This window comes from Haemaphysalis longicornis, unplaced genomic scaffold (genome assembly GCF_048455015.1).
Source record: "Haemaphysalis longicornis isolate Haplotype H1 unplaced genomic scaffold, Haemaphysalis longicornis Haplotype H1 scaffold_1, whole genome shotgun sequence".
Lineage (NCBI taxonomy): Eukaryota > Metazoa > Arthropoda > Arachnida > Ixodida > Ixodidae > Haemaphysalis > Haemaphysalis longicornis.
The window spans coordinates 433152908-433173956 of record NW_027526203.1 but is presented as its reverse complement, the minus strand read 5'-3'; the positions used below and the strand labels follow the sequence as shown (position 1 = coordinate 433173956).

General features: G+C 48.8%; 1 protein-coding gene, 1 long non-coding RNA gene and 1 other non-coding gene across 7 annotated transcripts in view; 1 reads left to right on the top strand and 2 right to left on the bottom strand.

The window, feature by feature from the left end:
• The window catches only part of LOC144155746 (uncharacterized), a 260323-nt gene that overhangs the window by 63301 nt on the left and 175973 nt on the right, over positions 1-21049 (top strand). The window lies entirely within an intron of this gene.
• Positions 1-21049, bottom strand: part of LOC144172968 (uncharacterized) — a 52871-nt gene that overhangs the window by 1684 nt on the left and 30138 nt on the right. Inside the window, exon 2 of the long non-coding RNA XR_013323139.1 lies at positions 5010-5124. This is a non-coding gene — a long non-coding RNA (uncharacterized LOC144172968). The remainder of the gene's footprint in view (positions 1-5009; positions 5125-21049) is intronic.
• Positions 6410-6481, bottom strand: Trnac-gca (transfer RNA cysteine (anticodon GCA)). The gene has a single exon. It is a non-coding gene; the product is annotated as a tRNA-Cys (tRNA).

Below are 21049 nucleotides of genomic sequence, written 5' to 3'. Positions count from 1 at the left end.
ACTCTTTGGTAATCCGCCTCGTCGCACTTTCCGTCATTCGTTCTCTGCATTTCTTTTATAGTGGGTTGTATACTGTAGTATATGAATATCTGTAGCCTTCATAATACAAAATTCAGTTAAATGTAGCCCTCGTCACTTTCTGTCCTGTGGCCGCGCGCGCTTACACACACACACGCTCGCACGAACAGCCCGCGGCGGTGGCTCAGTGGCTATAGGCTTTCTGCTGCTGAGCATGACGGCGGGGCGCAGAGCCCGGCTGCGGCGGACATTTTTTTTGGAAAACAAAAACGCTTACGTTACGATAAAATAGGGTTAAAATAATTACCTAGCCCTTCGCAATGGCGCACCTCACAGACCAGCTTTAGTTTCGACGTGTACCCCGCCGCGGTGGCTCAGTGGCTAAGGCGTTGCGCTGCTGAGCACGAGGTCACGGGTTCGATTCCCTGCCGCGGCGGCCGCTTTTCTGATGGAGGCGAAAAGCAAAAACGCCCGTGTGTACGAGATTTCGGCGCACGATAAAGATCCCCAGGTGGTCAAAATTAATCCGGAGCCCTCCACTACGGCGCGCCTCATCGCCTGCGTTGCGTCGGCGCGTTAAACCCTACAATCAATCAATCAGTTTCGACGTGTAGCTGTAGTAGTGAAGACTTTATTCGCCCAAAACAACAGGTCGAGCCATACGACGTGTAAAACTCGAATTCGAACTGAACCAAAACAAACTGTAGCTTGAGTTATATTCTCTCATGGGACGCAAAGAAATGGGAAATTCAACTTCATAAAGTGGGTGATATGGTTTTGCTTCATTCTCAATCTCTCTTGGCGGTTAAAGCCATTCTACCTTTCGTAGGGTAGAATGGCTAGCTGTGTGGGGAGATAAAGAAAACAAGTAGAAGCACTTTTTTTTCTTAGTCGGTGCACGCTTTTTGTTTGTATTTGTGTGCGTTGATTTTTCGTTCCCTCGACCCAATGTGGGACTAATATCCGCCGCTGCAACGCTGAAATTGAAGTTTCCGAATAGGATAACGTTGAAGTGTGCACAGTTCGGGCTGCAGAACAGTGTAACCGGATATTGCTGCATAGAAACTTTAAATACAACGTCAGGAATTTCTTGTGCCTTACATCTGCAGGGATGACGTGACAGAAGGTGATGGACATAATGCTTTCAACTGAAGCTATTTTCTCAGGGGCCGCACGTTTTATAGAGAGGTCCAATATCATTCCTTCAACGTATTTCAACGTCACTGCTCGCGTTCAGAACGGCAGTTGATCGAGTTACAAGCACGCGCAGTTCGAAGTAGTTCTTACTTGTATAAACCTGTTCCTGAAGCCAGACTTAAAGTTAATAAAAAGCCGAACCAGTAGGAATGCGTAATATCGATTTTTTTTCGCTCGCAGTTCGATAACTTAGTCCAAATTTTGCTGGTTCGCTGTCCTTCGGTTTATTTTATGGCCTTCTCTCCTTCTCTTTTGGTTTTATTTTTCGCTTTCCTTCAGACGATTTACTGCGACTTCAGGAGGCGAGGATGCTTAAAAATATATGTATTCATGTTTTCCCCGCGCACCCGTAACTTCTTCTTCTACCTCCGGACGGAGGAACTGGGCGATCGACCGTTTTTCTTTCAATAAAGGAAGCGGCCACGCATACGCCACCAGGCCAGCGGCAACGTGACGAGCCCGCTGCGCGTCGGCGCCCGGCCGAGGTAGCGGCCAGCGGGAGCCGGTGGCGTCAGTGGTGCAAATCACTCGGGGCCCGGAGTCGAGCACTCGAGGGAGGCTGCGGTCGACGTCTTCGTGCCCGGTGGCATTACGTCAGGGGTGGAAACAAACAGCGGCCAAAGCTCGGGCGGGGGCGAAAACGCCGATTCCATCTGGCCGGCCGTGTACAACAGCGAGCCAGACGGAGATTCCCGCCCACAGACGATGACCGCCGCCGGTCCAGTCGTACGCCAGAATCCCCCCTTGCCTGCTCCAGACTGATAAGCAATAAATCAGGAAGACAATGATTTATCGCGGCGCAAAATGAAGGCCCTCGCAGCCGCTTCGGGAAGTCCCGGGAACAGTTCGACGCGGCGGCCAGTCAGCCGGCAATCACGAAAAGGATCGCCCCTCCCCTCTCCTCCTCTTGCTCCTCCCCCTCCCCCTTCGACGGTGCTGCTCCTCTGTGCGGAGAGGGGGAGGGGGAGCGCTCACTCTGTGCCGCTGCACGGCCGCGCTTGAGCTCTAATTGCAGACGTGGCACAAAGCGACTCATTTGCGACTCGAACCACGTAATTAGTTGGCCGAGAACAGGCCTCTCGAGGACACTCTTTTTGAGCGCCGAAGAGATGATGCACCCGGCGCGCCGCGTTTCACTGGGTCGGTTGAATCTTGCTTCCCGAGGCGCGCAACAACCAGTCCGCCCGCGTGAATGCAGGCCTTACTCGGGCATGCGCGCAGGCACTGGGAACTAACGTGCCGAGTAAGGGGAGGGAAAAAAAAAAGAAAAAAGAACGAGAGCAACAACGACAACAACAAAAAACAACCGTGGCCCGTTCCTTTCAAGACTGGTTGATTGAAGAAGTAGACAAATATTAAAGCTAGGAAAGCCGCACAAATGCGTGACTATGGGCCGCAGTAAGGTGTACTTTAATTTCATTTGTGAAGTAAAGAAGAAACAAATTGCACTTCTTTCCGCCGTTTGAGCAAATATCGTGGTTCGGCTTCCTTTGAAGTCTCCATGGCTTAGCGGTGTACGCACGTGTATAGGGAGGTAGTGATGCCGCTCACAAGTTATGCTATCAAGCGTGGCTGGAATATGCTGAACTCGCTGAAGATTTTAAAGGCAAGGAAGTATAAGGGAAATAAGCTTCGTTCCCATTCATGAATTTTGATTTACGATAACCTACTGCTGAGCATTTCCGGATGTGACAGCGTTCATCGTTTTCGAGGGGAACTATGTAGACCGAATACGGCGATCCCTTCTCAGAAACGAAATGTTTCTTTGCCGCACTGAGCTCCGCGCTCCATTTCTTCCAATCCCAGGCAAACACACAACGGATGACTAACCATAGGAAAGTTCTTGTCGATTAGCTCTTGCGGCTTATAACTCTTGCCGATTAGCGGTTCTATGGCCAGGCTTTGGGAACCGCGAGTATTGGGAAACCTGCCAGTATTTTGTTCCTTTGAATAGGGGGAGGGAGTTTGCTTTCTAAAGAAGCAAATATTCTGCATTGAATTGGCCCCCACTGCCGACAGGCAGTATGCTGAGCTATATTAATCAACTACAGGTATTACACTACAGGCAGTATGCTGAGCTGAGCTATATATTAGCGGAATAACTGTTGTGAAAGCGATGTCAGCAGTGGCAAGGAGGAGCGTCCTTGCGGCGCTGAGTAAATCGGGTTCACCGAAATAAAATCTAGGGGGTAGAAAAATACTGCATCGCAGTAAAAATCAGAAGGAAATCAGAAGAAAATGCGCGAAGCAAGGCTCCGACTTAGCAAACGCCTGGTAAGAGCCAGATGTACTAACCAATACCAATATCGTGTACTTACGAAAGAGAAGGAGAGAAAGTGAACGGAAGGAATATGAAAATATGCCCCAACGGGCCCCACTTAATCTTATGGTACAGTACGCTATGTAAATAGTCTCTTAACGTAGCGTTTGAAGGTAGGCGTTCAACACGATGCACGGGGTTCAAGACAGGGTAACAGCCCCCGTTGGCCCCACTTATTTCGGCTGACTAGAGCTAGTGCGGGCGTCTCATCCTCATTGTCGAACTATTTCGTGCCGGGCACGGTAACAAATTTCAGATTATTTTGTAGATATTCCTCTCGCTAAGATGCACGGGCACGTTTTCCTCGTACAGGGTGCACGGCTGCATACTACTAGCGAGTACTCCCAGAGAACCCTTTTGACAAGATTTCTGTACTACTTTGGAGTGCCTGCATGTTCACGTACAGTTGTACATTCACTTTTTTTTTCTTTTTATAACACTGCTCGGGAACAAAAGCGCGGAAAAATGAAAACTTTACTCGTATTGAATTCACGGGGAACAATAGTATTTAGCTGGAAATTTGCCTTACCCTCAAGCGTTCGTCGTCCTTACAGTCTCTTTGATCACTGCAGCTTTGCTACAAAAGTCTTTCGGCTAATCACTCCGTCAGTATAATGATTTGACGTATACCGCACGGTAGGAAGTCACTACACTGAAGTATTTTGTACCGTGTTTTGCTAACTAATTCAGGGAAACAAGTGATGTTTCTCGGGCATCCGCTTATCCCATTTATAATTCACAATGTCTGCGTGTGCTACGAGAAGCGCAAACAGAGCACGCTAAAGCTTGCGTTTTCTGGATGGGAGTTGCATAAGACGGCTGTTGTGCTCTTCCCTCGGGGGAAATGGGCAGGGCACTTACCCGACTTGACATGGGGAGACATCGCTCGCTCCCCCTTACGCTTAGAGTGTTAATTCATGAGCTAACACCCGCGAACAGCAGCAAAACGCTTTGTGGTTTTTCCATACAGTCCATTTTGTGCACGGCATGTCGCTTTATTGTAGATTATTGCTGCCACAAATCATCTCGTACGGCAGTATAGGCTCATTTATAACGCGCCATATATTGACAGCACTGCCCATACAGCAGCCGTTGTACAGAAATGCTGCGCCTGAACTGCACTTCAAACGTACCTGTCGCTTAACCCCTCATAAATCTTTCCACGAAAGATAATTCTTACGCAATGCCCGTACGACCAATCGCTGCGTCCATGAAAGCGAATGGGGCGAACAAGAAGGTTTAGCTTGTGATTTGACTCAAACTATTAATCGGTGTTTCGAAATTATATAATGCAAAATGTCGCCATTGCACTACCCCACAATTCCTCCTAACCACAATTTGTCAGCAGAGTTCATCTTCGCGGGAAGTGCGCTGCCGCGTAACCGGCTCCCCACTAACGACAGGTGCGCTCCGAGGAGGATTAAAGTTTTTTTCTTTCAACATCGAAAACATTCACGAATGGTTCACCCGTCACCTGTGTTACGTCCGTGTGCGCCATGGTAAATCGGCTGTGGTCTCTCTGAAAGCCATTAACTTCTTCAATATCTGGTGCCGGCGGCTGCCAATCCCCCACGGTGCATACGTGCGCCCTGAAAATAAAGGCGCTTTAGTCAGTTCGTTCACTCGTTACCCAGGTGAGGAGTAGGAGGGTTATTGGCATTGTCCTTCTTGAAGCTGGCACATGAATTTAGTGGTTACAGAGAACGGCTCCTCTTGACGTTCGGTGCATAGTTGGTGTGGCCGCTTTGGACCGATTTTTCATCAGATGTCATGAGCACCATCGGCATTTGCATTAGTGGGAACGGTTTTCTCACCGGCTTTGTAACGCCGCCGGGCATCTCAAAGGCATACCACACCACACACACACACACACACACACACACACACACAGATATATATATATATATATATATATATATATATATATATATATATATATAAGTTGGTTTGGGATTTGTTTCCAAGCTATGTGAAAAAAATTCAAAATTCTATACTGGCTTCGCTGTAAGCACATTTCTAAATCCGTAATGCTTGACATTATCAGTAGCGTTGCCCCTTCTTTTTGCCCAGTAAGTTTTTTCCAACATCGTATCAGTAACCGTTGTTATACACCCAGCCACCGTATTGAGGAAGTAGATAATGTGTCCGTGCCCTATCCGCCACGTCCTTCAGCTTCGGCGCTGTATCGATGGCGAGCGGGGGAACGATCGCCTGACCGTCCATTTTTCAGCCGATCAATAGCTTCGTTTAGTGCAAAATACCCAGCCACCACGGACACCGACTAACCCAAACACACACTCCCCTAAATTAATTTTCAGCTGAGCCTGTGGGTAGCGTTACACAGAAAGAGATTAGGAGAGAGTGTCACGTGACAGAAGGAAAGCCTATACAAAACAGGGGCAAAACAAATGTAGCTCCCCTAGCGCTTGGTAGTTTTTATTAGTTTCGGCCTGTATTAATTAAGTTTGAAGGCATCATTTCTTTTAAAGTTGCCTTAACTTTTTTGTGCTGCTTCTGTAAGCTAGATGCCCTAATTTTATTTTGTTTTCGTTAAACCAACCTGCTGTGACTTTTGATTAAGAGAGCGGGCTAACTCTTGGAATGGGCATTTGGTTTGTTTCAAATGTATCCAAGGTCTCCTTTGCGCTAAACAGGGGTGACATGTGTGAACCACGCCAGCGATTCTAGCCGTAAGGTATCAGCCTATATATGCCGCCTCTTCGTGAGAGCAATTCCGCTGGAAATTTAATTGTTTTGTCGAAATAGCATGGTCCCACGAGCTCATATATCGTCTCGAAAAAATCCCCCCAAAAAACAACTGCAGAAAGCAGTTCTATACGGTACGGTACGCCTTGGAAAAAAAAAAATCACCGCAGGGGCCACCCGGGTTTGAACCGGGGACCTCTCGATCTGCAGTCGAATGCTCTACCACTGAGCTATAGCCCCGCTGCACGACGTTGAGTAAGCGCTTGCTTCGGTGCGAGTGTCGTGGAAAGACGATAGCCTTCTGACTTTCCTGTTACGTAACTCCCTACCCTGTCGCTCTCTGCTACCCTTCACGCGCTTTTCTGCTTCCTTCTCGCTTGTCCCATAACGAATGCAATGCAATTTTGTTATTTTCAATACTATTTTCAAGCGTTCATTCTGCTCGGGCGCCATCTCTTGGGAGAGAGCCCGCCTTTATCCTTTTTTTTTTTTCTTCTGCTTGGCAAGAGTACGAGCCGACATTTTTTTGTTTTTAGGTATGTCTTCTTCTAGATTTTTTTCGAGACCTTTTTGAATGCATTGTTTTTTATTGTGCATTGTCAAAACCGATCCAACGTGAATTCTACAGTTAAAGAACGCCAGTACTTTGGGTAGTGTACTTCAATTTTGTATCAGATATACCCAAAGTTCCCTGCGCGCTCGATAATTTGGACATGTATACTAGTCATGCAGCTAGTTTCAAGCATTCTTTCACTTTTGCAGTGCTGCTCAAAAGAGCGTCAGACAAACGGACAAACAAGGAGATCAAAAATTTTCCGTTTAAATGCCCTAGGAAGACTATCGTTTATAAAAATAGGAAAAAAAAAAATTAGTGCCCTTCCATTCTGTGAAGGAGGATTATGTGCGAAGCTGGACGCAGTACACGAAACGTACGAAACAAAACACGTTTGTTTGTAATTTGCGATCGAGCAATTAGCACTTAGCTTAATGAACCTTTGAAGGAGCCGCGCTGTGTCTGTTACCTTCCTCGTCCTCGTCTTTCTTGCGCTGGCTATTTTCTATCATCATGCCACCTGCGTCACAGAACAACCCAATCCGCTCGACCATGCACTGAAAACATCGGAAAGTTTGCTTTGGGGCGTTGGACGCGCACGTTTAAACCACCCACCAGCACAGCGGATATGTCATCAGTCAGGGAATGAAACTTTAATCTACGCGTGCATGCCTCCCCCCCCTTTTCTCCACTCCCAACTCGTGCCTGATAAACCGGCAACCAGTTATGTACGCGTGCTTAGAAGTGAAAGGCACCGCCAAAATTGCCAGTCTGAAAGCCCTTCAAGCTGAACAAGAAATATTGCCTCACGTCGACGTTGCTACGTTCATCCTGGAGAAATTCCCAGCTACTCGGCGAGTTGGAACTTTCGGTGGAAACGGCGGTGGCAGCGGCTTTCTGTTGTTTTTGCCTCCATTCGCGCTTCGGTTCCGGCAGATGCCCCTTCGATTCACACTGTTCTTCATCCGAGCGAGCGACACACGCATGCCCGTAGGGAGCTAAAACCTGGAAGGACTCGAGCTTTATTCCAGCGGACTAACATGTGGCTACCCCTTTCCGTCCCGCGTCGGAGGCATCTCACTGTCTGTGTACCACACCAACCAAAACCAAAACCGCTCGACCACTGACAGGTCGGATTGAGCCGCAAGACTTCCACGTTTAAATTTCCCGCCAGCACAACGCGCTTGTCATTGGTAGCGGCATCAACACTAGTTGTTCATGCACGTCTTCTTCTTCCACCCCCAATCAGTGCACGCATACACCGGCAACTGGTGATGGGCGCGTGCTTAGGCGTGAAATACACGGGCGAAAATATCGCGCGGAAAGCCTTTCACGCTGAAAAAGAATTATGGGCTCAGGTTGGCGTTCAAAGCGGGCAAGTTGTCGTGGTAACGCCTGACAAGGGCGCTCCCGTCGTTATCAGCCGATTGCGCAGCTCTATGAAAATGGAAGCGGTGAAGCGAGAGGAATAACAGTTTTGAAAGCGATGTCAGCGGTGGAAAGGAAGAGCGCCGCAGCGGAGCCGAGAAAATCGGCTTCACCGGAATGAAAACTGCGGGCGGGGGTGTTAGACGTACACTGCTTCGCAGTAAAAAGGTTCCCGCAGGAGCCACGCCAGTTTGAGACGGGGACGTGCCGATCTGCAGTCGAATGCTCTACCACTGAGCTATGACCCCGTCACCGATGGGTGCCGGCGTGTCGGCTCGCTTCGCTGCAAATGTTGTCGGATGATGATCTTCTGTCACATCTGCCACGTAACTTCCCCTTCTCTCTGCTCCTCCGGCATCTCAAGCGCTTCCTTTCCCATCTCGCTCCCCTCCGTGATGAATTCAATGGGAGGATCGCTCAAGTTCGATTCAGTTTTCCCGTGTTCATGTGTTCGCGAGCCGTCCATTTTCTTTCTTCGTCATCCGTTCTTTTTTACTCTGCCTATAACAGCTCGAGCCGACGTCTTTAGTTTTACTGTTTGCTTTTATCTGGCCTCTCTTCGACACTGTTCTTCACGCGTTTGTGTTTCATATGCTTTGGAAAGGAACCATCCAGCGTGTATTCTTTATGAGAAGAGTGCTAGTTCCTTGGTTTATGTGCTTACATTTTGCCTCAAATGTGCCTGAGGTTTCCTTCGGGAAGAATAATGTGAACATTTATGAGCCGTTTCAGAAGTTTGAAATCGCCATGTTTATTACATACTAAGTGGTCAAGCACTCTAGACAGACAGACAGACAGACAGACAGACAGACAGACAGACAGACAGACAGACAGACAGACAGACAGACAGACAGACAGACAGACAGACAGACAGACAGACAGACAGACAGACAGACAGACAGACAGACAGACAGACAGACAGACAGACAGACAGACAGACAGAGCGGGCACAGCTGAGATAAATGAGATTCGTGCAGGGGTTGGTTCAGAGTTCGGTATTCCAATTCATTTATGAAGTTTCTCCCGAGATGACACATACACGCACACGCATGCAACAAACAATAAGCTGAGTCCCGTAGTTAGTTGACCGCCAAGCACCGTCGGCGACCTCCCGCTTCCCGTGCCCCAGCTCTCCAAAGCTTGGACTACCAAGCAGGCAACTTTCGATTTAATGCACCGAATTTACTTTTTCGTCATTGTTATGAGTAATGTTTAAATGCAACAGTGACAAAGGCGGCAACTTCACGGGGCTAGGTGATATTGCTGCATCTGTGAAAACACGTTTAATCTCTTTTCTCGTATCTTCAGGCGTAAAATTTTGAGAAATGCCGCGTTATTGAGCGTCTTCGTCATGGAAAAAATGTGCTGTATCAGGAATTTAAAGTCACAGGCGTGGTGGTTTTGGTTGGCCAGTGTTTCCACGAAACCAAATGTCATTTTGTATTTACCTGTATTGGAGGCGAAGTTTCTGAAAATCGTACAATAAATTTTACGATATTCTGTTAAGGGACCTTCACGAGCAAGACCGATTGCATAACTTTATGAGACTAAAGGACTAAAAGGCATGTGTTAAAAACACGTTTTGAATAGACCCTGCAACAGCTTTTTTCAACTTTTCTTGAAATCCTAAATTCTTGCAGAACGTAGTCACCCAACACGCGCAGTACTTAGATTAGGGGGTCGCAAAGTACCTCAGCCAAAAATTACTACTCTCTGCCCATCAGATAACTTGGAAATTCGCTCAAACGGTTTTTCTCTCTTTCCCGGTCTTGACGTTTTTCGACGGCCCGAATTATGTCACTGAAGCCATGTAGCGGCTGTTGGCCGGTTTTCCTTCTGTTGCAGCAATGAACGCTTTTCGATAGCAACTTTAAAAATAAAGCCACAAAAACAAAGCAGAAACGGAAGGCGTATCTTGTGCGACGAGCAAATCACGCAGCGCCGCTCCGTGCTGGCGATAACTGTAGGTTTCGCAGTGCTTTCAGACTCGAAGGAAAGAGTGAAAGCGTTTATAGAAAGTGTTGCAGGGTCCCTTTAACCCTTCCAACTTCGTTAAGGGCAAATATTTTAAAGATCGCAAAGCTTTTAGTAATTCGATTGACAAATCTATGCTAGAACCGAATTTTTGACTTCACAGGCATAAGCCATGTTGAGGGGCATGGGAAAACGCGCTTGCGCGACTTGTTATTCATGTAACCTCATTGGGGGGGAACTTTTAGAAATTCTGAAGTTTGTTGCTAGCTATTTCTAGTGTAATTGCTTAGATTCAAAAGCCAATTTGACAACTTTACTTGCCTGAGAAATATAGAGATATTTCCGAAGGCACAGCGAGCCCCTGTAGTCTCAATAGCGGGAAATTACAAAAAATCCTGGGTTTATTTTTGGATATTTCATGAGTAAACTTCAGGTCCAAGAACCAGTTAGAAGTCTTCACTGTCTTGAGAGAAACTGAGGTATTGATTTGTTGAAATTCGCTTTATGAGATGTTAATTATGTAGCCCCCTTAGGCGTGGTATTCCTGGAAACCCTGAAATTTCGCGCCGGACATTTTTATATGAATACTGTATAAAGACACAAAACAATTCTACGGGCTTATGGGCGTAACAGATATTGAGGAATCTGTGAGAACATCTTGAACACAGACGCTATTTCATTTACCTCATTCGGGTGAACTTCCTAAAAAGCCTGAAATTTGCATTTATACATTTACGCGTGCAAAATTTAGATAAAAACTAAAAGAGTTGCTAACTTTAAACGACTAAGAGATATTGATGGATGTGTTAAAAGTCGTTTAAGCAGTTTGAAGCAAATACGGGTGATATTACGAAAAATATCAGTCTTAATGAACCTGTATATCAGGCAAGGAGGATGCGCTCCAAGTTTCAACGCTAATATTTCGGGCTGGGGGATGCTAGTCAGTCAGTCAGTCAGTCAGTCAGTCAGTCAGTCAGTCAGTCAGTCAGTCAGTCAGTCAGTCAGTCGGTCGGTCGGTCGGTCGGAGAGGGGGGGGGGGGGTGGTCAGTCGGTTGGTCACACCAACATGTCTTTACTGCTGGAGCCATGGATGGCCCACGTGGGCAAAAATTTGCGCCGTTGATTCGCGGGCACAGAGCGACGGAAGAACACACAACAAAGGAGCGTTTGCGGATAGAGCTGACGTCAAGCAGGATTGGTAGTGGTTGCGCTGTCTCCGCGCAGCTGGCGGCCTGTTTTTTAAGGAGTGAAGGCTCGCACGGCTCCTCTCCACATCTCCTCTTGGACGCGTCCGTTGATCGGCGTCCCAGCGGAAATCTACTTCATGGAGGTTTTTATCATCATGTATAAACAGAAGAGCCAAAACATCTTACACATACAATACGACTACGGTGCACTCCGAAATCAAGAACAAATTATGATAAGCAATCTTTCTCGTGCCAGTTCATTGAAATACTAAATAAAATGGGAGGAAAATGAAACTTCGACCGCAGCGAACCCGGGTTTAAAAAACAGCTAGGTTAAAGAAATATATTGAAATAAAATGCTTGCAATACTTATGTATAATTAAGTGTTTGGAGGATATGTGGATATGCTCCTCTGAAGGAACAAGTTGAGAAGATTTAAAAACTGAAATATATTATTGCATGATTGTGAAGTAGTTATATGATCGCTTGGGCTTTAAGTGTGTGAGTTACTTTGTTTGTGCGTGCACTTTGATCCTTCTGTGCATTTGTAGACCTATTCTTTGTATAATACGTAAGAAATGTTTTGCGACTGTGCTTTTCTACTATTGTGCTCAAATATGTTAACATCACTTTTGTTGATGGCACTGTGAATCAGATGGGTGAGGCGTGTGTCAGGCCATACGCGCCTTTAGTCTCAGCCTCCCTTGGTTTAACCAGAAAATCAACCCAAATAAAATACATATAGAGTGGGAAGCGAGTGCAACGCCGATCATGAGAAAAAAGAGGATGAGAGGGAAATTACGGCGACGAAAGGCTGATATTGGTTGGCAACGAAAGGCCCGACAGGCAGCCGGTGCCGCTGCTAAAGCGAGCAAACGTGACCACTGAGAGTGTTATAGCGCAGAGCACAGTTGGGCGGTGTGCGAGTGGGGGCGAGAAACGCCGCGCTGCGTACTTCTAAAGCCGGAGTAGGCGTTCGAATTGGGCCGAGCCTGGAGTTCGCGAGGGAGAGGGATAAGATGACGCATTCATAGATTCACCGATGGATCTTTAAATAATTTTTATGAGTATACAATTGCCAGAATGCCGGGCGAGAATCACAAAGCATCTTGAACGTAGCTTAAGAAATAACATTGTTCTGAGCAGCCTATACCCCAAGGTTTCTTGAAACTGCTCTGTGTGCTGTGTCGCTAATTTGCCAACATTGCATCTCCCAGGCGTTCTCTGCACATAGATGGCGTTGGAAAACAGACCCTCAGGACGTGTGTCATTGCAGCGAATGTTATAGAGGAAAGCCAACATCCAACAAAGGCGTATAAAGTAAAAAAACAAATAAAAAGAAGGAAGAATACCGTGCGCAAGAATGGCTGCCACGCTGGCCGCTTCAAACATGCCCAAGCAAAAACCAGGTCAGTATGGTGAAAGGTGTGTCGGCGGGGAATCCGCTCTGAGTTCTTTATAAGCCTAGCGGACGGAGCCCGAATGGCTCACGAAAAGCTCTTTGATGCCACTCCACGTCGACTCGCTTTCACCGCCTTGCATCTACTTTTATCGCTGATAGAAACGATGCAGCTGCAGGAGCCAAAGGCCCATGCGCGCCAGAACGTGTGCCCTTAAGCGGACGCCCCTAACAAGGCCTCTCGGGCCTCCCCAAGCGGCCGCTCATCAGTCGACGCCGAAGCTCAGCGCCTAATCTCCGTTGCGCGCGACGTCCCAAAAAGCTCGAGCCATCCGCGACTGCCTCAATCCGGCGCTCTCCCGGCTCAGTTGCGGTCGCCGGCGTCGATAGGCGCCTCCGCCTGCTGCGCACACACGCGCGAGGAGCAACAGCGGCGATATAAACGTCGGCGCCAGAACTTCCGTCACACGGCCACTCTAGGGGAGCTTTGCAAAGCGGCTAGCAAAGCAAATGGATACGGCACTGTGCGCTTCCAAAGCGGGGCCATTTGTCAACATTTGGGGTGCGGAGTGCTACCGACCGCATAACAACGCTGCCCTGGAGGAGCTCGGTGTGTTTCCTTTGGTCATATGAGCGGGCAGCTCATTTGACGCACTTCCTCCCATTTTAAGAACAGCTGTGCCGGATGGAGCGGCATGGTGTTTTAAGCCCCTGCCGGAATCAGCGCATGGAGCATTCGACAAACTAGCGCTGGGGTCCAGCGCTGGCCCGGGCCAAAGCGCCGGGCAAAGGCCACCCTTCGGCTACCCTTCGGTCACCCTCCATAAAACTTGCATTGGGTTATCAACCAACTGCAGCGACAGATAACTCTCTGGTGTCGCTTACGAGAACCAATCGCGCCCGCAAATGGTTTGAGTGTCTCTACGGCGTGCACCCAGTCAAGGCCATCTTTCTAGCTTCTCAGAAAATGCAGGGCTGTCTTCATCGTCCTGCGTTTCCGCTTTTCGTGCGCTGCTGGCAATGAAATTGCGAGAGGTAACCAGGGTATGAAGTCTTCTCTTTCTGAGAGTAACTGCGCGCTATTTGTATTCCTGCATTTTGCATCAATAAGTTCCTTTGTTTTCTGAGATAGTTTACCAGTTTCTTTTCTATGTTCAGTCTCTTCCTTCTACATCTATATAGTTCTGTGATTATCGTGGTTTGGCTGTCGCTCGGTATACGTTTAAGCTATCTTCGCCCTCCCCGCTTAAAAGGGCGAACTTTTACTGTAGCTTTATTGTAAACTACTGCGTCCTGTGTTCTTACCAAATAAAAGTTTGTCTTCCTTCTTTTCCCCATTTGTGGCCTTTCTTTTTCAGATATTACCTGATTCTGCACTTTGCAAACAACATTCTGCACAATACTTAGGGCGCGGCGATTAGTGATTACAACGGCGCCGCCCAGAATAACGAGTGACCAATAATTGGAGACAAGGCATACAAGCGACACCACAAACCAGACCCCGGTGCGAGAATATGTTACTCGATTTAGCCACTCGGCAAAAAATAAGTGAATTGCTTGAACACTAGGTATACATAAGCAAGACTACTAATCTTCTGGCATGGTTGATACATGTCTACGTTGTTCAGAGCAGTGGTAAGCTCAGGTATACTTGCGGCAAAATATAAGTACATAAGCAATATACGTTGGATTGTTTTTTATGTTACAAAAAAAAACACATTAAAATGGTGTCGAAGAGACGCTATTTAAAAGCAAACTCTCTCTTTTCTGTTGCAAACGTGTATATTCCGCACGCATCCTGTGAGTAATAGTTGTGTGTCAGCGCTCGTCCTGTCCGTTCCCTTCGTCCACTACTTTTTTCGCGCTGTTGTCCAGAATGACGCCATACCAACTTGCCCAGCTTCGTTACAGTAAAACTTAAGATGCTGACTCGAGCTGCTCCAAGCGCAACAAGACAAAGGTCCGGATCGATGGCGCACGAGCAATGCGAGCACAGGAAAATTGAATTGAATTGAGCAAAGCTCCATTGCATCCGTCATGCGAGGAGGGGAAGAGATTGAGGGGTGGGAGGGGGAGCGGGTTTGTCGTGTCAGTGGCGGCAGAAGACAATCGTATTTCGACGACACTTGCAGCGAAGCAAGCAGATACGGGGCCATTTTTTCTTTATAAAATCGCACAGTTCACGACCGCCTCTCTTCCTCGCTGTCCCACGCATGGTTTTCGGGAATGAAACACGGCGCCATGATGACATTTCATCGGAACGACTGAATGCGACGCTTAGGCGGCGTTCCGCAGTTGGGTACAAAATGTGTCATACGACGATAAAGGAGGGGCAGAAAGAACACAGCGATACAGCACCGACCGCCCACAGGGATGTCGAAGCAGCAGACGCACGTCTGTTTCCTTTCTTCCAGCTCTTCCCAACAGACGACAGCATGAGAAAAAAGGCGTCCCTTCCGATAAAACAGTCGATGCGGCGTACTCAAACGCGAGCTAAGATTTACTAACGCCCCAAGAGCACGCGCACCTCTACTATCGATCCTGAAATAATTTTCAATTCAATTAAAAGGCGAAACCACCGTTCGTGCTGGCTAAAAAAGGCCATGATTTCCGCGAGCGTCGGCGTCACGGCCCAATTCGGCAGACGCTGAACGAGACATCAATCACCAAATTGCGTTGCGCAGCGGCTCAAAGCACAAACGCGCTCAGTTTCTTCGCCGCATGATCCGTTCGGTCAATAACAAAATCTTCCCAGCAGGCAGCACAAACAGGGTTAGCGCTGTTGATTGATGAAAAAAGTGCAGGGCTTGGCAGCATAGGGGCGTGCTTCGCCTACCCGGGGTGCAGTCTCCCGGGGGAGGAGGGGGCGGAACCAATGAGGTGCGCAATACGCCCAAAGGAAGGAGCCAAGTGCCTTATACTCGCACCCGTACGGCCTGCGAAAAGGCGATGCGGGCAACAATATTCATGGCAAGGTGGACTCGAGGAGATGAAAACTTCCGCCCATTCGTGGCGACGGGAAGAAAAATGTGTAGGTCTGTACAGAGAGGCAACAAGAAAAGGCAGTTGGGTACGTGGGCCCACATACGCACGAACAAACAAGACTGCGATACCAGCGGCAGATTAATGAAGGGGGAGGCCGCAGGAAGGGAGGAGAACCCTTCGTGCTTTACAAACACCGGAAGCACTGAGAACGAAAAAGTGTAAAAACGTAGAAAAAGAAGCTTAGCGGCAAAAGAAAACTGAACGTGTCCCGCGGGAAAATGCTGCGAACGAAGCGCAGAAAGCTTGAAAAGTAAGTAGTTTATCTCCGCTCCCGCTTCCAAAGTTTAAATCCAGGTCCATTCTCTAATTGAAGAAAAACCGCGCTACTGGCCCACGTGCGTCGAATGGAGAGGTGCCACTCTGATGGGAAAGGAACAATTTTTGCCACGCCGAGGAGAAAACCGAACCAAAAGAAATCGCGTGAACCAGAAATCGAACAAGTGGCCGCTGCCAGGCTGGGGCCGAGGGCCGAGCGATCGAAACCGAAGAAAAACCAGAGGCAGCGAGCGACGGAGGCCACGCTCCCGTTCAAAGGGGAAGACCGGGAGGGCAGGAGTTTAGCACGCACGGCAGCCCTTCGCCCTCTCGGCCCGAAAGTTCGTTTAACCCGAACTGACATGCTCACTGGGCAGCTCGCACGTTTGCCGCCAATGTCACAAGGCACTGGCCGTTGCGCCCAAGAGCATCCGAGCGAACACGTGGCCCTGTACGGCGGCAAAAGGACACGGAGCCGTTTTCTTTCCACGGAGCCGAACGACCGCTTCGCGCAGCGCCCAAGTGAATTTCGGCTTGCGCCGTGTTTCATGCGGCTGCTCTGTTGCAGCTCTTTTCTTACCAGGCACTTAAAGTTTTCCGCACAGTGCCGTAGAGGACGGAGAGGGAGAAGGGGGGGGGGGGGGGGGGGGGGAATGCAGCCGTGGACTCGAAAGCGTACGCCGACGCAAGCAGTGCTTCTTCCATATTAAGATTGCTCACTGCGGCCCAGGTCCGGGCCAAGAGCGCTTTTTTCGGCCATTCTGCTTAACCGGGGGAGCTTCCGGCCATTACATTGATTCAGTTGTGGCCCGCCCTACGCGGCGCCCGGCGTTCGTGTCCGCATGCGGGGACCTGAGGGCCAGCCGGCGCGAGGTTTCTCCACACGAGGGGGCCAGGAGCAAGACCACCGCAGCGAAGCAGCCACGGCTTGATGGGCCTGCAGCCGGGCGTTGCGGGCTCTGCACACACTTGGGATGTTGGGCAGAGTGCTCCACTGCGGGCTCCCACGGACGACGGCGGCCCTCGAGAGCTTGCTGCCCTTTGTACAGTGAAATTTTCAAGGGGCCCAAGTGCCGGCGGAGAAAGCAATTAGCGCCACTGCTGAAGCATGTGCTTAACTACGTGCGCCTGTCAGCGGCGAACACTGCAGAGTGGGTTAGAGCTGCGTAAACTCGCAGAGCACCCATGTGCGCGCCTGCGTGGCACACGCGCATCTCGGCAGGAGAAGGGCACAATCTCGTTCTCTGAACTACCCCACGCGTGTAACGGTTGTGATTAACAGCTAGATCATTAAGAGCCACTGGCATACTCGCTAATACGCATTAGATTTTGAACAGAATTACCCGCTGTTTGTTTTGTCCGTGATCTTTATAGCAAGCACATCCACTTGAAAGGACGCAAAGTATTGTTTATTACGAGCGAGATCGAAGAGAGCAGTTTTTGAAATATGTTTTCTTACAGAATGCTGGTGTGGCTAGCACAACGGCTTGATAAACTAGTCACTTGAAGCTTATCAACCTTGAATCATAGTTCCAGTCAATGCGGCAGTGACAGGGAGTAGTGGTTATATAAAATAAATTTTTCTGTAATGCCTGCATACTGAACTGCCACTGAATATCGGGGGAAAAAATCCCGTCGCTGAAACAAGAATTCACTGTCCCTGAACTAGTTAAACCGGCTTACATAAACCGAAAGTCAAATGTAAGTATACTTAGTAACCACTTCAACACTGCAACGGTTCAATCGAAGCTAGCGATTGCCCTTCGCAATGAAATTGCTAGCGTATACGTAAGGCAGTTTGCGTGTACCGGAAAGAGGAGCTGTAAACTAAAATTGCAGTTTTCATTAAGTGGTGCGTATACGTGTACCTCGAGCGGTAATAGGCAGTTTTAGCATATCGTTACCGTGTTTACGTTACCGTTTACCGTGTTTGCGGAAGTACGTTGCGCTGCTGAGCACGAGGTCGCGGGTTCGATTCCCGGTCGCGGCGGCCGCTTTTCTGATGGAGGCGAAAAGCAAAAACGCCCGTGTGTACGAGATTTCGGCGCACGTTAAAGATCCCCAGGTGGTCAAAATTAATCCGGAGCCCTCCACTACGGTGCGCCTCATCGCCTGCGTTGCGTCGGCGCGTTAAACTATACAATCAATCAGTGTTTGCGGAAGTAGACTGCGCAGCGCGAGAGTTACCGCGAACGGTAACTTACCGGCACAGGCTTCACCGTCACCAGAGCTTCCGGTAACACGGTAAACGGTAACGCAAACACGGTAACGATATGCTAAAACTGCCTAATAATTTCACACCAAATAACGGTGTGGTGAAATATACGTACTTAACAATGTTACACAAGCATTGCTGCCCTATTTTGGTGTAACTGCGCATGTACTCTTAATCTGCGCGACAAAGTAAATACAGATAGTTAGTGCCACACGAAATCTACAATTATATTTGCACCATTCGATAACAATGCAATACTCGGCTCCTTACAGGCTGGCCTGCACGATTTTTGAACTTGTAACGCAGCAAGCGAATATCCTCGCAAATCATCGGAATTAAAAAAAAAAAAACGTACTGCGTGCTATCGCGTAAGACTTCTGTCACAATAAAAGCGGTAAGCGATTTGTTGCCTTGCGTCAGGAAATCCCATATGAGCGTGTAAGGACCAGCGAATTGCAATTTAGAAGAAGAAAAAAAGAGCATCTACAGCAACGCTCAGAAGGATGATTTCAATATCCCACCGCCAGTGTCCGCTGAGAGCCATTTACAACGGGCGAGCAGATGGTGCCATTTTTCACGAGGAATAATACGTCCGAAGAGCATCATCGAGGCCCACATCCCAAAACAGAATCGTGTAGCTTAAGAGATTGATGAAGAACAAACGGGATCGCTGATTGTTTCACCGAGCTGGACGAGTTCAGAGATTTATGGCCCCACCGGCGTTGGCCTGAGTGCCGTTTGCGCGCCAGCAGAAACTTTCGCTTAAAGAAAAGGGCCGTTTTTGCCGTTTGAGCACACTTAAGCTGACCAATGTGCGCAACAGACGTGACTGATCGTATTACTACCGCCGTACGCTACAGCGTGTCCTTCTCACGAGTTTTCAGAAAAGCTTCAACGACAAAAGAGGGACGTCGTCCTTTTTTTTTCGCGTGCACGCGATGCCGCCCTTGGCTCAGCGGGAATATACGCGTCTTCTGAGCACGCTACATTCTCTCCCGCAGGAAAACAGTTGCACAAATTAGAGACTCGTTTAATAACTGAAGCGGAACCGCGCACGAAAAAGCAATTAGTCTGCAAGAACACCTAAGCATCCGAAAGCGGCTTCCCTGGGATACATACGCACCGCATTTCACTCCCCTTTGTTTCTTGGTCATCGCAGAAGTGAACACAACAGCATAGAAGGCTCACGTGTTGCCTGGTAAGCAAGTGCCTGTTCAAAAGAAAAGCGACAATACAAAATGCCTGCCAGCTTTCGTGGCCATGCAGCCGTGCGTCTTTCTTCGTATGTGCGCGCGCGCGCGTTCAGAAGCGCATTCTCTCGGGAAAACACGGACGACCGCTTCAGTGTGCTCAAACCACCCACGTCCCCGTCCCCCCTTTTTTGTCATTGAAACCTCGCGTTTTCTCCTAGTGCTCTGCTGCCACCCAGAAGCTTCGCCCCCTAAATGCATAAACAAAGAACACTGATCGTTACGACAAAGATAAGGACGTTTCCACATACTGAAAGAGAGAGAGGGGGAAGGGCATCTAATGCATTTCCCGCATACCGGAAACGAAGCTTTTCTTGTCGCCCACTCTAAGAGCATTTCTTTAAGATTGCCGAGCGGAAATCCTGTAAAGATGAAATTTTACGCCGAGTTGAAATGCAAATAAGAACGGCGGAAGAGCTGTCCCACTGGCGTTTGCTTTCTGATTCCGCGCATGTATGGGACATTTTTCCGCGGCACAGAGTATCGCCGACGTCAGCCCCTTGCGGCGGTCCGAGCAGGGGCCCGGGGACAGAATGGCCGCAATGGGCCCACTCGCGCGCGGCCGCACTTGACGCCGGCCCGGGTTGGTAGCAGTGACGATGCAGTGGAAGCCATCAGTCACCAAGACGACACTATGCATGCATATGAATAAATCTGCAGTATTTTATTGGCGATAGACGTTCTTCAGGATCGAAACATGGCCCTAGAGGCGATTAGGCCGGTATATGCAACTTGAGAGGGAGTTGGTCCTCAATGGACGAAGCCAATCGTGATTCGTCGCAGCGCGCGCATGCGCTCTTCACGTCTATAGCAATACATTGGAAAGGGGGACTGCAACTTTTTTACTTGCTTATGCGAGCCGTTTAAGAGAGGCTGCCACAGAATGTGTTGAGCCTCACTCTTGGACGTGTGCGGTAAAATGGCTGCCACGGCACGATCGAGCGGACCGCGACGTAGCCAGGCAAAAGCAGCACGAAGACGTCATGCACTTGAAACACCTGCTCAACGCGCGTCTAAGTGTTTGCGTAGCGAAAAGTCGGTGTTTCGAAAACAGCGATGAAGAACTCTAGGTGTTGTGGATACCGTTGGTTGTGACCGGTGTTGCAGCTGTACTCGCTTGTAAGTGGGTTAATCGCAACGGTACAACTTCATAGCATTCACACAAAATATCTCCCGGCTTGCCTGTTTATAGTTTGAATTTACATGTCACATGTCGGATTCCACCATCCCATCTCCCTATGGCGGGGACATTAGAGTTAGGAATTGTTTATTTGCCCGCGCAGTGCACATGCTGAGGGGGCTGTTAAAAGGGCCGGAAGGTAGCTAAGCACGAAAGGTCTGTATAAACATCTGTATTGTTGCATCATTGAAGGATCTATGGCGGTGGCTTCCTTATTCCAGAGGGCCGTTGGTACCCGCTGCAAGAGGCCACCCTCTCCCCCATCTGCTTCATGGCCGGCGAGGGACGACCTCGCGAAAGCGCGCTTCCAAAACTCGGCTGT